A 13,676-nucleotide genomic window follows, 5' to 3' on the forward strand; every position below is an offset into this window, starting at 1 on the left:
GGTATTACATAAATCCATGAAACTATAATTAACATGTTTTAAATAATTATGACATTTCAGGCAATTAAGCTTGAGTCTCTCCTAAGCCTATACCACTAAAAAGCTTATCTAGAGATGAAGACTTTAAAACAACTTTTGCTTTGAAAATCTTCAAACCAACTCAAAATAGGATTTTATAATGAACCTCCAGGTAGCAATTGCACAGCTTCAGTGGTTAACCACACAATTTTATTTCATCTATACCCTCCTTACCACCACATCCACCACCATGCCACCACTGCTGCTGCCAATTGCCACCACCGCCGCCACCGCTGCCATCCCCCCTGCCACGCCATTAGCACTGCCACCAACACTACCACAGCTACCATTATCATCATTTGTATTATTTTAAAACCAATTTCAGACATCATATTATTTTACCTCTTAATATTACATTACATACCTCTAAAAGATAAGAATTTTCTGTGGAAAAACTCAGGCCTATACTGAAGATACTTTTGTCTAAAAGGTAAACTTACTCCTAGAATTTTAGTTTCAGTTCCATGTCATGGACACTTTCCTAAGAAATTTCCAGAATATAGCACTGATATCAGCATGTCATTTGGTCTTAGACAATGGTCTTCAAGCTTTCTGTTCTCAAGGCACCTTTACACGCTCAAACTTACAGAGGATCTCACAGAGCTTTGGTTTATATGAGTTATATTTATTGATATTTACTATGTCAGAAATTAATAGTGAGAAATTAAAAAATGTATTTAATTCATTTTAAAATAATAAAGGTTAGTTGAAATGTGGAATCATAAACCTATAACTCATTAACATGAATAACATATTTGTATGGAAATAACTTAATTCTCCAAACCATAAATAAACTAGTGGAGAAGAGTAGCATTATTCTACATTTTCACAAATCTCTTACTGTCTGCTTGATAGAATTCATCTGGATTCTCATATCTTTTTCTGCATTTACTCTACTGAGGTATATTGTTTTGCTTGAATATGAAGTAGAGTTAGTTCAGATAAGAATCATCAATATAGGGCAGCCCAGGCTCAGCGGTTTAGTGCCACCTTTGGCCCAGGGTGTGATCCTAGAGACCCGGGATGGAGTTCCATGTCAGGCTTCCTGCATGGAGCCTGCTTCTCCCTCTGCCTATGTTTTTGCCTTTCTCTCTGTATCTCTCATGAATAGTAAATAAAATCTTAAAAAAAAAAAAAAAGAATCATCAACATAGGCTAAAAATATGGGTGGAATAGGTATTTAGTTAGTTAAAGTATCTGTCCTAATTATTTATGAATTACAAATTAATTTTAAAAGTTGTAAATTTTTTGTGATTGCATTTGTAACTTTACAGTGGAAAAGCCTAGTGGACACCACATTTATCAATGTATCACCAAAATGGGAAACTGATATGTTCTCCTGATGTGGTGCCTAAGATGAGAAAGTCACAGCATCACTTATGTTGTACTCCTGTCAAAAGATTCATAACCTGCTTATAATCACTTGCAAACTCATATCAAAGGATGCAGTACAAAACAATTAGCTCAGGCTCTTAAAAATATCGTTGTTATGAAATTAAAAAACAAAAAAGGCCAGAGAATAGTTCCAAATTAAAGGCAGCTAAAAAAGACATGGCAGTTAAATACAATGCATGTTCCTGAATCAGATCCTAGATGAGGAGGATAGCAGGGAATAACATAGAGAAAATTGGTGAAATATAAATATGTATTATATAATAGATAATTACATTGAATTATGTTAAATTTCATGAATTTGATCATTGTGCTATGATTTTTATAGGAGAATATCCTTGTTCTCAGGAAATACTAACTGAAGTATTTTGGGGATAAAGAAAGAAAATGTCTGCAACTACCTTATGTGATTCATGAAAAAATAAAAAAATATGGATAGATAGATGATAGATATGGAGTATTAAAGCAAATGTGGCAAAATATAAATGATGAATCTAACTGAAGGTTATGCTATTCTTATAAATCTTCTGTAGGAAAATTATTTCCAAATAAATATTTAAAAATAAAAATCATAATTTGGAATTTTAGAAATTTAGCTAACATCCTCCCACTTATATCAAATTATCAAAGGCTTATAGAAATAAACACATTAATAAAGAAAATTGCCCTAATTTCTTTCTTAAAATTCCTGTTTTAGAGTATAAAGCAAGAGATGGAAAAATGAGTTCATGATGGAATTAAAATAATTCTGTTATTCATTAGCACATTTTCTGAACTGAATACTTTTTATAACAACACAAAGTTCTGTTTATGATCAAAATACGCTTATCTGGGACACAATCTAAAAGTAGCTCACAGATTTATGGAAATAAATGGATAGTCTTTTAAATCAATTTAAATTCATAAGGGTACAGTAAAAACTATCACATGCTATCAGTGCTTTAAGTATGTGGAAAAATGAAAAAATAGAAATTTAGAACCTATCCTCCAGGACCTTATAATTTTATCAAGCTAAAAAATTTTTCATGAATGAATTAAAAAGTAAAATAAATGAAAAAAGAGAGAGATCGAGGCAAACCATAAGAGAGACTCTTAACTATAAAGAACAAACTGAACATAGCTGGAGGGGAGGGGAGGGGAGGGGGATGGGTTAATGGGTGATGGAGATTAAGGACAGCGCTTGTTGTGATGAGCACTGGATGTTGTATGTAAGTGATGAATCACTAAATTCTACTCCTGAAACCAATGTTATACTACATGTTAATTAACTAAAATTTAAGTAAAAACTTGAAACAACAACAAAAAAATAAGATAAATGGCATATGATTTAGTGTCCAAATATTCATTATTGTAGTCTTATCTAATGGAAAAATAATGTAAGCCATATATATATATATATATATATATATATATATATATATATATAATTTTTAATTTTCCTGTGGTTACATTTAAAAAAGTAAAAAGAAGCATACCAAGCCTCAGAAATCAGCATGTATTTTACATGATCAATTCAGATCAGCCACATTTCAAGTACACAATAGACCGCTATGGCCTGTGGCTACAATTTTGCACAGAGCATGGGAAGGTGATGGGAGAATGGGGGAGAATTTCTTCCATAAAAATAGCACCAGGCAGTGTACTAAGGCCTTAGACACTGCATCCACGTGACCTTTTTGTAAATTTAACCCAAATTTTCCTCAGTCTCATCATCTTGGGATACAAAGGAGTTGTTATTAATAGCAATTAATCAAATTTAATGAGCTTGTTTTCCTTTGTACTTCATGGGACAACTGTCTGTTGCAAAATTCTTCACAGTATTTTTTTCAAAGTCTCCAGGGGTGTCTTGCCTGTGTTCACACCAATCCCTTTTTCAACCTCCCTTGAAAAGCCGGTTGAAGGGACATATGGTCACTGTCAAAAGCTGTGTCTCCCAGTGCATCCCAAATCTTAAGCTGAAGGATCAAAAATGGTACCACATTCCGGTAAAAACTCATTATGCCTAGGTGGCAAAGTGTCCTCCAAAATGTAGAAAATGTTCCTCTCCCAAACCTTGTCTTATCTCATGAAAATGCTCCTTCAGCTTCCACTCAAAGCCCTTCTCTCCAAGAGGCTCGGATTCAGTAAGAGGTGAATCAAGAGACAGGTTGCGCCCGAAACATTTGTTTCTAGCTCCCAGGGACCCAGGCATAAAACTTCCTCAGACTTCCTATAGTGCAAAACAAAAATCCTCATGGCAACCCACCCATAAAAACCAGATTCTTCTTAGGCCTGCCCTACTAGTTTTCAAAAGTTCCAACAGTGGACCCTGTCCAGTTTAAAGCTGACATTCCTGTCATAGAAGGATTTACCCACAATTTACAGTAATTCAAATGCAGATACATATATAAATATATCTTACTTTATGAAGTAGATATTTTCATGAAACTTTTATATGTGTTGAAAACTTGTAGGTTAATTCCTATTTAAAATGTACTATAGAGCAGTAAGTATTAGGTGATCCAACTCCTCTAATTTTCTAGATAAATCAAGTGACCTGACAGGTATGCACCTACACTTGAGATAGATGTGGTCCCCTCTATATTTCTGTATTGGTGTGAATCTTCCACTCCTGGTTGAGTGGCTTTCCATTTTATCAGTTGCCTAGGGAAGTTTACTATTTTAGAGATTTGTATAGAGAATGATTTTTCAAAAGGGAGAGGGTCTTTTTGTGGGTCACTTAATGGGGAGAAAAAAGAAAACAAAATCCAGAGACTAGAATTAAGAAGTCTAAATCTAAGTCCCTGTCACAAATGGGCTGCATTCAGCATTTTATATATGACACAAAGCATAGTGACTCTGTTCCTGTATTTACTTTTTTGTGTTATTTCAGATGTGAGAACTAACAACCATGTTATTATTGGTTATTTTCTATTTATTGTCCTAGTATGGAGTATAGAAAATGGACACTAATGGCATTTTTAAAAGATTTATATATATTCTCTTTTTAAAGTATTTAAAAAAAATTTTTAAGAGTAAATCTCTACACCTAATGTGGGGCTCAAACTCACAACCCTGAGATCAAGAGTTTTACACTCCACCGACTGAGCCAGCCAAGCTTCCCTGTAAGTATTTTCTTAAAATATTTGAAATGTTTGTTTGGGGTGTTCTCTTGATCTATCATTCATTCATTCATTCATTCATTCATTCAACAAGTACTTATTTATCCCACACAATGTAACAAGCACTAAGCTAGTTTCCGGATATATGGAGTGACATAGACATTTCCCCGTCTCTTACAAAGACAAGATGAGACATAAAAACAAGAAGGCAGGGATATAAAGGACAACAGGAAAAGATGAGAATCAATTTCAATACTGTCCCTGGTAAAGGTACACATAGAAGAGATACCGGACCCAGAGAAAGCTACCTGGAAGTAGAGATAGCAAAGCTGAGACATTAAATATGAGTTGGAATTAGCTAGGGAAAGGGTGGTGAAGGAGGTGGGGAGATAAAGAATGTCAAGGTGAAGAGTCAGAAGGGAAAGCTCATCAGAAGACCCAAAGATGAAATAGCACATGTTCAGGTTACTGCAGAGTTTTAGGGAAGAGTGCCAAGGCATCAGACAGATGAGATATATGTGAGCCAGATCAGGAAAAGAATTAAAGATTGGGATGTCATTGTAAGGGGACCAGAAGATACTGATGGGGTTTTGAGTATCTTGTGACAAGATCTGACTGGCATTTCAGGAAGATCCTAGGACTGCAGAGTTGAATATGAATCAGAGAAAGAGCGTTTTCAGTAATTAGCCGTTGCGTTTCTCCCGATGAGAAATGATAAAGACACCTGATCGAGGGTGATGTTAATGGAGACTGGTAGGAGCAACAAGGGACAGATTTAGCAGGAAAAGTGGCAGAATTGACAGAATTTGCTCACCAATTGAAGGGCAAGCCACCGAGCAAGCAAAGCAGAGGGGCAAGAATCCGGCTTGCGAGGCCATGTCTCATTCCCCTTGATTGTCCTCTGCCTAGCTAACTGCCATGCATGACACAGGGTGAGACAAGTGTTTGATGAATGGATGGATGAATTTAGATTTATTGATTGACTAAATGAATTCATTAATAAAAAGCAGAGGGGGGCACCTGGGTGACTCAGTGGTTGAGCATCTACCTTTGGCTCAGAGCATGATCCTGGGATCAAGTCCCGGGATCAAGTCTTGCCTCAGGCTCCCTGGAGGGAGCCTGCTTCTCCCTCTGCCTATGTCTCTGCCTCTCTCTCTGTGTCCTTCATGAATAAATTTTTTGAAAAAGCAGAGAACTTGAGGGGAGAGGTTAAAACAAAGAATGAATATTGCTAAAAAAGAAGGAAATTCAATTTGAACAATTAAAAATTCTCATCTAGATTAAGATTTCTGTGAACTCTGAATCACAAGCTTGAGGGACTTAAAGCAAACAATAAAGATCTGACTCAAACAATGAGTTGGTTGATATAAAGAACACATATACACTGGTAAAACTGAGTTGTTGAAAGCTAATACCATGAGAGAAATGCATGCTACCTAAAAACATTCTCTGTGATGAAATTTACCCCAAGAGCATATAACATCCACTGTGGTTATCCTTTTTTTTTTTTTGAACTAGTATAAAATTGAACTAATACAAATTATATGAAATTTATAAACCAATAATGTAATCTCATGTAGTGATCAGGTTATATGTATCTTAATTTTCCATTAAAAAGAGGGAAAGAGGGGATCCCTGGGTGGCTCAGCGGTTTAGCGCCTGCCTTTGACCTGGGGCGCGATCCTGGAGTCCCAGGATCGAGTCTCACGTCGGGCTCCCTGCATGGAGCCTGCTTCTCCCTCTGCCTGTGTCTCTGCCTCCCTCTCTCTCTCTCTGTGTCTCTCGTGAATAAATAAATAAAATTTTAAAAAAAGAGGGAAAGAATTAAAAAGAATAACAAAGCAAACTTATTATTCCTAAATACAATTACTAAATTACTAAAATAGTAAATATCTAATTTTTCAAAATGTAAAACTAGACTGAAATCTGATAAATCACAATTTGCATAGTTCTTTTCATAGTTCTTTCCTAACAAAGAGAAACTCATCCAAGAAGAGCACATGGGCCATTTTTTCTATTAACAGCAAAAACTTCTTAATTGATTATAAAATCTGAAGAAACAAAGAATAAGTCTAAGCAAGAATCAGGAAAAAAGACTAAAGATGTCCAGTAGCTTCCATAGTTAAGAATAGATTTAATCCATCATAAAAATATTTTACTGAGAGAATATAGGTTTTAATGTCATAGAAAAAAAGAAAACCAAATCAAGACAACCAGTGAATCTTAGGAGACATCATGGTGTGTCACCAATAGTTGGAATTCATTCTTTTTTCATGGGTGTTGTGTAGCTTGCTGTCTAATCTAGTTTTTTAACTGTAATATCAGCTAATCAGCTTCTGTGGGTCATCAGTTGATAGATAGTCCTCTGGGCCCTTTGATCTGCCCACCCCATGGCACTTTCTTCTGATTTTAGGCAGTGAACAATTTTCATAAGGCTAAGCTTGGTTTTAAGCCAATCTTCTATAATTTTGTTCCAAAGATATCGTACTTCTGGTTTCATTTACCATTCCGTAAATGACAGTTTTTACCATATAGTTCAAACCACTGAAATTCTTAGTTTCAGTCCCATTGTTTTGCCTAGTTGCTCATTTCCACCACTTCAGCCTCTGGGTTCGAAATTTTGTACCAGAAACAACATTATAATGGTTGGAAGGTGTATTATTTGTGCATCAGCCTCTCAAATGGCAACTGCATCTAGATGTCAGAGTATCACATATCTGATTATGTTCTTGCCACCCATCGAGATGCCCCACTTTTAGATGTTGGTACCCACTGTTGCCTGACCTCTAACTGGATGTTGCTGTTACCATGGATTGTACCTACTAACCACTCTGCTTCTGGTCTTAGCGACTTCTCTCCAAATCCAAGTAATTGGTATCACGTACAAAGTACCCATAACAGAAATGCCAAAGTATTATAACAACCAAAGGTTTCTAAATTGCAACTACTATACTAGCAGAAAGGTGAAGCATTATAGCCTAACTCTTGAATTTATATGGGGGAAAAATACAGGATTACAAACATCCATGGACGATGAGGTAAAGAGAATAGCAACTTGGGTAGACTGAAATCAAATACAATTTCAAATATAAGTAATGGCTGTAGAAGTGTTTGTGAGAGGAGCAGCTGACAGATCCTCCTGATGTTCAAAAACATTGGTTTCTCTCCTTTTTAGAGCAAATACCGATGAATCCATGAGTAAAGACACAGAAGTATGAGCAATAAATTCAATACATTTCATCAGTGGTCGTTCAACAAAGTTTAGTCTTTGTGTAGACGTAATGAGGACAGAAATGTTGTCATGGAGTGGTCGTCATACTGTCAACTGGGCATTTTACCATCAATTACAACATGGATCAAAAATAAGGAGGTTCATCTCTCACTATAAAGGTCAATTTATATTTGTACATCTATACCTACTTGTGCATGTATCACAGTGGTTCTCCATTAGGGCTATTTTTACTCAGAAGGCAATATTTAGCAATATCTGGGAATATTTTTTGACTGTCACAATGGAGGATGCTACTGGCATTCAGTGGGTAGAGGACATGGATGCTGCCAAACATCATACAAAAGATATGTATAGGATAGCCCTCCAAGAAAAGAATTATCCAGTTCAAAACACCAAGTGCTGAGGTACAGCAACCCTGATATAGTTATTGAAATCTACCTACAGGCAGCTCTCATTTTGCATGGTACCATGTTGACTGAGATTTGATCTCAGTGAGGAGTGAGGAAATGGTTCTGATACGAACAAGATTCATATCACAGCAAAGACTACCTTTATTTAGTTGTTGGGTGAAGCCAAACAATTCACAGTATAATAGCAAACAAGAAAAAGCATTTTTAGAAATAGACTTTCTCTCCAGCCTACTCTTCCTAAAGCAAATTATTTAAGTTCATGATGCCTGCAACTGAACGTTTTATCTTTTTTCAAAATCTGTCTCTTGCCCACTTTCATTTTTCCATTAATGGAACTACCCACTATCTTTCTCTTCCTTCTCGTTAGGCTCTTATATTCAATACATGGCCAAATCCTGTTGATTCCGTTTCTATTCTATTTCCACATCCATTTCCTTCTTAATATTCTCAATGCCACATTCCTAATCTGTGGCTTCCTTTTACCTTTCGCCGACTACAACAATAGCTTTATAACAAGACACAGAATCTCCACCATATAATCCATTTTAAGCATATTTCATGAATAAAAGCTATTTACTAAGAAGTTATTTTTCTTAAGGCACAAATATAATCATGTACATTCCTAGCTCAAAAACCTCTAATATTTCTCTATTGCTTACTGAATAATCAAGTCCCAACATACTTTAGTTTCATTGCTCAACACTCTTCTATATGACTAATGTCCCTCCTGAGCAGGATTACTACATTTCATTATGTGATTACACCCTATCTTTTCAATCTCCATGTCTTTGCCTACATTCTTCACTTAACTTGAAACCTCTTCCCTGATTCATCATGCTACATAGCTTTCCAGAACTGTCCAGATTTAAATGTCACCTTTCCTACAAAGTTTTTCCTGGTATCCTACATGGAACTTCTGAAGTTGGTTGTTCATTTTGTCTGATTGTTTTATGTCATGTATGGTAATGATTCCTAATACCAGTTCACAGTCACACTATTGGTGACATACTTTTCTCCTGTCCATGATAAGACAAAAAACAATACAGTACATTTTTATGAAGGTATATTTATTTAAACTTAAGTAGTCCTTTATTCTGGTATTGTGTCCATCCTAACTTTTAGTTTAAAATACACTGTTTCTTTAGTGATCATATTAAAAAAAAATTCTTACTTGGCAAATATAAAATCTGGTAACCTTATGTTTGTCATCTCAATTTTTAAGGGCAATTTCATTGGTCTATGAAATCCAAAAATCTGCCTATGTCACTTTATCTTATATTAGTAAATGGTCACCTTTTTCCCTTCAAATCTCATTCCCTTGTGGTTTTGTGATAGCTGTTATACACCATGAGATTATTTGCAAAAGGACTATATAAATTATGAAGTAGACAGATATTTGCATCTTATAACTTTGAGATGGTTAACTGTGGTGGACATTGTGATGAGTCACTCTGGTCCCCATCTCAGGAGGACTTGTTACCCCAGCTCCTGGAAGGGCTATTGGCCAACAGCTTTCAGCTGCCGGCCTCTAAAGGGATTGCTCCAAATATAAAGAGCCACCTCACTCAAAATCATGGACTTTTTGTCACATCCTGTGACTCTTTGACATCATCTTGGAAATATTCTACAAGGCCATTTTAGCTCTAAAGTTTCTTGGGATAAGCCAACACAAACATGGAGTCCATAGCAGCTCTTTTACCACTACCCCTCTTTTACTTTAGAAACTATCTACCTTGCTACAAGCATATGTGGTGTGGGTGGAACTGATCCGTCTCCCTAGGTGCATGATCCAACCTTTCCCTGTTAGAACACTGCACACTGCATGCCACAGTGGTAAGTAAGGAACATGTGACCATGGGGACAATGAGAGACAGACTGAAGACTTTTGCTCAGATTGGGGGAAAAGAGCAGTGCAGATTTTCTTAAATTGCTAAGCCGGTAGGTGCTAAGTCCTAGAGCTTCGGTGAGCCAACACATGGATAGAACCTGCCCAGGAACTGTAGCTACATAGAATAAAGATGAAATGTGGAGAATGAAGGGCTGGGACCTACCGTCATCAATGAGCTCTAAATCCACCTACACCTTAAGAAGTCTGTCTTGGGATCCCTGGGTGGCGCAGCGGTTTGGTGCCTGCCTTTGGCCCAGGGCGCGATCCTGGAGACCCGGGATCGAATCCCACGTCAGGCTCCCGGTGCATGGAGCCTGCTTCTCCCTCTGCCTGTGTCTCTGCCTCTCTCTCTCTCTGTAACTATCATAAATAAATAAAAATTAAAAAAAAAAATAAAAAATAAAAAAAAAGAAGTCTGTCTTGATCTTTTCAATTATGAGAACCAATAAATCCAATCTTTTCTCTCTCTCTCTCTTTTTTTTTTTTTTTTTTTTTTTGCATGAGCCCGTTGCACTTAGAATTCTATCACTTGCAGTTGGGTCCCTTTTAGCAAGTTATTTTGAGGCAGCAAAAAATATATACAATGAGGTTATTAATAGAAAATCAGAACCAAAATAAGCCAATCCTAAAAGTTAAAGCAGTTCAATGTTTTCCAATGGATAAAATTATACCACCAGTAGTGTGTGAGATGATTTTAAGCATGATGCATAGAGTAACTTTTTATTGTAACAGCTTAATATTTTAGTGTGATAGCTAGTGTATCAAACCCAAGTGTTCTTTTAAAATACATTTGTTAAAGCAAAAGAAAAAAAGAAGATCTGATTAAAGTGAGATTATAAATTCTTGTGGGAGGGTAAGGAGATGGCAAACATCTCAAAGGTATCAGGCAAATGTTGGAAATTTTGAAAACACTGAGTGTTCATATGATATCAAATTTTCCTCTGAGTATCCTACTAGCCTGAGTGGAGCAGGTGGGGCTTTGGGGGATAGGGTAGAAATACATTATTTTACAGCTATTATCAGAAAAGAGCAATTATGTCAACACTTTTGGGGAGCCTATTTTCTGCAACTAAATTCTAAATGAAATTTCTCAGTAAGCACTTTTAAAGAGAGCCTGTTAAACTCATAGTACTTAAGGAAAACATCCCAAACAATAATTTTATAATCAATATGAAAGTGAATTCATAATAGTTTTTGTTATAACAATCCTCTATTGAAGTCAATAGTTTTTAAACTATAACATAGTGCTTTTGGAACTATAACTTAGTGTATTCTGATCCCACAAGTGGTTTAAGTTAATGTGGTACAACTCTGTAGCCTTCCAGGGATCTAATTTCATGCCAAAATAAAAGTTAGGTTACCTAGGGGTTTCAATGGGGAGCATTTCCATTGAAAACTTTTCTAAATTTCACATTTCTTACTGGGTTTGAGAGTAGCTGAGTAGCAAAAAATTATGGTTTTGCTGCCTGAGGTGGTTTTGGAGTATTGATGTCCTATATTTCTAATTAAGGGCAGACTCACATGTCTTTAAAATCAAGAGAACAGAGGCAACTATTATTGATGACAAAAAGAAAAGACTTTTTGTAACACGAAGAGTTCTGTAGCAACTACAACTAGGATCCTTTTCATAATAGGTAAAATATCAACATAATGTCTTTCAGAACAGAATAGGAGTTATTATTAATTCAAATTTAGTAGATGCTGTGAACCAGGAACTATAGGAACAAGAACTGGAGAGTGAGAAAATTAAGAACCCATTTGTCGAAAAAAGAGTGAATAATATCATGGAACAACAGCAACAGGCAAATGAGAGAAATATCAGGAGTTGGCCTTGGAAAACATATCTTTGGAAGGAAATGAAAATAGCTAAAGGAAAAGGAGAATGATAAAAAAATGAAACCTGACCTCACAGGAGAGAGTGACAGAGCATGCCCAGAGAAGAAACCTCCTTGGAACAATGTTTTGCTACACTAAGGAAGCAGGAAGAGCATATTGTTTGCTTCAGTTGTAGCCTTGGTTTAAAGAAATATGAAGATGAAGATAAAGACCTGCACTATTTTGGTAGCAAATTAGCTGAAGAAATGCTGACTCCAGAAAGAGGAACAGCAAAAGTGGTTATTCTTCTCAGTCTTAGTTTTTGAGCATTTCAATATTGAAAAGTTATGTTTTCTTCTACCCACATAAATATTTGCCACCTAATGGATTAATTTTGAAAAGACAAACTATTTCTTTAGCAGTTATTGCTTTTGAGAAATTTATGAAAACTGAGAAGGGTATCAAGGGCAAAATTTAGGGAAAAGGACTTTAAGTCCCTTTCTTACCATGTTCCCCATAGAATTAACAGATACCCAGTACTGTCGTATGTTAAGAACAGTGATTTCTCCACATAATGATTATGTTTTAAACCCTTGACTTGCAAAAATGCCTAACATATTTATCCCTGACAATTGTATACTGTCAATTTCTCTCTTTACCTATACGGACCTGGTCTTTCTTCCCTACCCCTGCCCCAACTTGCTTAGAAAGCAAGAAGATTGTTCTATCTAGGCAGCATCACCACTTGGTTATCATCTTTATTCACCTTCAGAGTGACAACTCATTTTCTTTATTTACCACTTGTGACTTTGTTAATACAAAAGAAATAAGATACAAAAATTTTCTCTGGACATTGACAAGTGTTTTGACTAATATATATTTTGAATGATGAATAAAATGTTCAAAATGATTAGCTTCTAAGTCTATGATGTTGCATTTTTTTGCAGTGGAAATATATTCAAATTATATAAATATATGATTCCTGCTCAATCTAGTTCTATTATTGAATGTGTTTTGGTCATTAAAAGTCATTTTCTTTTTTTTTAAAGATTTTATTTATTTACTCATAAAAGACACACAGAGAGAGGCAGAGAAATAGGCAGAGGGAGAAACAAGCTCCCTGTGGGGAGCCAGATATTGGACTGGATCCCAGTCCCAGACTGGATCCCTCTGAGCCAAAAGCAGATGCTCAACCACTGAATCACCCAGGCGTCCCAAGAGTCATTTTCAAAAGAAAGTTTTGTTTTCTTTGTTTATGAAATTGTCAATTGTTAATCAAGAAATATTTATTGAGACTCTGTGCCAGGCAGTAGGGGAAGCATGTATAAGAAAAATCTACAATATGCATGTAAAAATACAGGATCCATCTCTTTAGAATCAAATGAGGAAACAAGTAAGTACAAACACGTTTAATTCATTTTAAGCTATGGTGGAATTGCATGCAAATTGCAACTGGGCACAGAGGAGCAAGGGACACCTACCCTGGGAAATTCAGTAAAGGCTTCACAAAAGTGGTCAATACTTGACCTGGTTGTTGAAGGAAAGGTGGTCACACAAACAAAGAAAAGGAGAGAGGACATTCCAATCAGAGGGAATAAGGTATAAGAAATGTGGCCTGTTTAGGCCATTGTAATACTAATGAAGCATGCGGTGTAAGGGGAGGAGGAAGAGAGGGAGGAGTGGGGAGAGGAAAAAGGGAGGAAGGATGGGAAGGAGGAGCCATCAGAGCAGGAGGCCAAATAGGTGGGTAGAGAGAGCTA

The sequence above is a fragment of the Canis lupus genome, chromosome 14 (assembly GCF_003254725.2).
Source record: "Canis lupus dingo isolate Sandy chromosome 14, ASM325472v2, whole genome shotgun sequence".
NCBI classification, from domain to species: Eukaryota; Metazoa; Chordata; class Mammalia; order Carnivora; family Canidae; genus Canis; species Canis lupus.